The 3,684-nt window shown below is 33.6% G+C and overlaps 1 pseudogene; it reads left to right on the top strand.

Annotated features, from left to right (window-relative positions):
* Positions 1-59: 59 nt before the first annotated feature.
* On the top strand, positions 60-447 carry LOC105289115 (annotated as a pseudogene).
* The last annotated feature ends 3,237 nt before the right edge of the window (positions 448-3,684 follow it).

The raw sequence follows: 3,684 nt of genomic DNA, 5'->3' as shown, positions 1-3,684 counted from the left end.
TTTATATGAGATATTTGACAGTGTTTATCTTAAAATAAGTAGGATTTTGACCATTAAAAATGAAAGAACCTCTTTCAGCTCCTCGCTTCCAAGATGACCAAAAAAAGAACAATGGTTGTGTCAAAAAGGGCTGGGGCCATGTATAGCCTCTTCGCTGCACCAGCTGCGCCTGATGTGTGCCCAAAGACAAGGCCATTGAGAAGTTCACCATCTGAAACACAGTAGAGGCCGCAGCTGTGAGGGACATTTCCAAAGCGAGTGTCTTGACAGATGTGTACTTCCCAAGCTGTATGTGAAACTACATTACTGTGTGAGTGGTGCCATTCACAGCAAGGTAGTCAGGAATCGCTCTCGTGAGACCCAGAAGGACTGAACATCCCACCCCGATTTACACCTGCAGGAGCTGCTCCACGACCTCCATCAAATAAAACCTATGTAAGGAGCTAACTCTGAAGAACTATTCTCTGGAAAAAAATAAAGCAGAAATTATATTTAAAAAAAAATGAAAGAAGAGCATTTCATGCTTAATAAGTAGCATGAGCAAAGACACTGAAATGTGATAATGCAGGAATATTTAGTGAAAGACAAGCTATCTGATACAAAGTAATGGTTTTAAATGATGATTGAATCTGGATTCACATGCAAATATTAATAGCTATTTGTTCTTAAATTTTCCCATGATTAGATTGGTTATTTAGTGAAATTATAGTGGGTTTCATATTATATTGTAAAATCACAGAGATAAATTTATAGACTATAAATTCCTTGTAAGAAGACTCTTTCTTGTATGAATAGTTGTTTCCAAATTGCCTATTATGTGTCTGCCAAGTAGTGAGTGCTCAAAAATATTTATTGGATGAATAAGTTGAATTTCCTTAAAGATAAGGAAAATATTAAATATTAACTCCGTCTTTTGGTTTTGATACTAAATTCTCATAATGTTGACTGGCTGTATAATTTGATAATTAATGATAAGGTTAAGTTTTTTTTGACATTTTTAGATGTTTTGAATTATTGTTTTGATACCATTATTCAACTTTTCAAATAATTATGCTTTGAATTTTAAATATTTTGAGATCAAGAATGATGTCTAATTCCTTTTGGCATCATTTATTTTAATTAATAAATTTACTAATTGATAAATTAAATATATTTCTAAAATGTAGAAAGGGAATATTCAAATAGAAGACAAGTGATCACATGAAAAGGTTACATGAGGATACTAATCTATCACATTTTTCTCTGTGTTCAGACTACAAAAAATGAAAGGCCGCAAAACCCATATATGTCACTGGCCCTGGCTACATTTGATTCTGTGACTTTCATCCTGTTAACTTGATCTGTATTGTTGTATCTGAAAGATAGGGATAATAATGTTTATCTATGGCTATTGCAAAAATTAAATGAAATATTTTATATCGTATAGCTTCAAGTAATACCTGAAACTTATGAGGAAGTCAAAATTAAGATGAAAACTCTCAGCTTTTCACCTCCATCCTTGCCCCTGGAATAACCAGAATTCCTAAGATCCTGGAAAGGACTCATTCCGACTTGAAGATTTTGAGGCCATGAGAATATTCTCTTTAAATTGACTTAGATCAGTAGAATCACAGTACCTATTGTCCATATACATATATTTAACTTTTCTGTAAGTTTTATATATTTCACAGTGACAGAGATCTAAGAAGAGAGTGGTTTCTTCTTTACCAGGGTGTCCTAAAAGAAAACAAATGTATTTTTTAAAATAATTAAGTGGTGTGTGTGTGTGTGTGTGTGTGTGTGTGTGTGTGTGTGTATGTGTGTGTGATCCACATAATATTGAGGACCACAAAATAAAATATCAAAGGAACTTAGATGATGCTAAGGCTAAATCACAAGTCTTTGGGTTCCAAGTTCCTCTGTTCTATAATTGAGTGTGTCAATAGTTCATGAGCCTGTGAAAGATTCAGTGTAACTAGAGTGGTTGCATAAATCTTAATGGAATGATGCAAATGGGAATGTAAGGGCTTGAATTCAGAGGAAAATTAATATGCAGGTTATTTTTAAAGAAAAATGAAGATAGATTTTCACTGTGAATAAAGTGGATAAAAGATGCTTTCTGTACCTTTTTCAATTGCTTCTACTCAAATCTTTAAATAAATATCTCTGGAAATGGGTATTGATCCTTGCTTACTAAATAGGGCCAAGGACATTCATCAAAGAGGCAGATAAAAGACTAATTTTTATTGTTATATAAAAACAGAGAATTAAGAGAAGGAAGGTTTATTTCCATGTTCTGAGTGTTTTCCTATGTGTTTGGGGTTAAGAAAATAGAAAAACATTGCCTTGTGTATAAAATGATTTATCCTTGAACTTAGAAAGCCATTTCTTCATAATTAAAGACTTTTATATTACACACACTTGTAGATATGTATACGAACATACAGACATGATTATATGTGAGCAAAGAGTTGGTATATACGGAGATACTATTTATGAGAATGTATTTTACAAAGAGAAAAATACAGAAAAGGATGACTAAAATAAATTTTAGCTATCTCCCTGGGTCAGACATTGTTCTATTGTTTTCTCCTTTATTAGTCCTGGCTCCCCTCTCCTCATTTAACCTTTCAGCTTTGGTTGCTGGAGTTCTACTTAGAATAAATCATAATAGTTTAAAAAATTATTGCTTCACATCTTTACCCAACAAGCCAGCAGCCTTGTGAGTTTCCTCCAAGTTGTCATTGTCCTGAGAACTGAGATCTTTCATGGCCGTGTCAAAGCAAGACTGCTTCGGAAGGTAACTGAATAAACAAAAAAAGTATGAAAGTAAAACTGCAGATTGCCAGCTTCAGAGTTAGTATATATGCCTGCTGATGCCAGAAAGTTACAAGAATTAGTAATAATTCTAAAACAAACACTCTAAAAACCCAGACAAGATGCTTTTGCATTTATAGCCATTCGTTTTAGAAAGATGTCACACACTCTTCCAAGACTTCCTTATTAAATAAGCAGCAAGAAAGGTAAAAGGAACAAGTCACAGTAGGGAATCACTTAACAAGGAAATTTCACACTGGGAAAAGTGTTTAAATTCATGGCACTTGCACACTATTCATGCTGCACTTAAATTCCCATTTTCCAAACATATCACGATTTCTATTTCTTACCTCCTCTTTGTTTAAACTATTCACATTATCTAGGACCCTTCCTTTTTAGGACAAAAGAAATTTGAATTCATCTCATACCTTTCACAGTTTGTATGCCTTTCTCCACCCCTTTAACCTTTTGGATTCTTTAAAAAAGTAGTTTGTAGTTTAAATCATAATACATAATCATGGTCTTGCAAAAAGAACATCATAGAAATATGAATTGGGAAAAGAGGTTATCCTCTTTAGAGGTAGCCTTCTCTGAGCCCTTAGTGGTAAATAGTGGGGGGGGGGCAATATACATAAGCATTGGTTTACCACACACTTTAGAACTTTCTATATGTAACTCCCTCCTAAGGAAGAGAATCTTCATTCAATTCTAAGAAAAATCTAAATATGTTCACTTCATTGCAAGGAACAGACAAGTTTGAGAGCATTAGTTTCACCATCACCTGAGTTTAAACTTCATCAATTTTATAGAAATCTGAAGAACAACATAATATTCCTGTAGGTTTTGATGACCTTTCAATGGCCATTACAGTGTCAATGCCTGTACAAT

Source organism: Pteropus vampyrus, unplaced genomic scaffold (genome assembly GCF_000151845.1).
Source record: "Pteropus vampyrus isolate Shadow unplaced genomic scaffold, Pvam_2.0 Scaffold1, whole genome shotgun sequence".
NCBI classification, from domain to species: Eukaryota; Metazoa; Chordata; class Mammalia; order Chiroptera; family Pteropodidae; genus Pteropus; species Pteropus vampyrus.
This window is presented reverse-complemented; position numbering and strand designations above follow the sequence as displayed.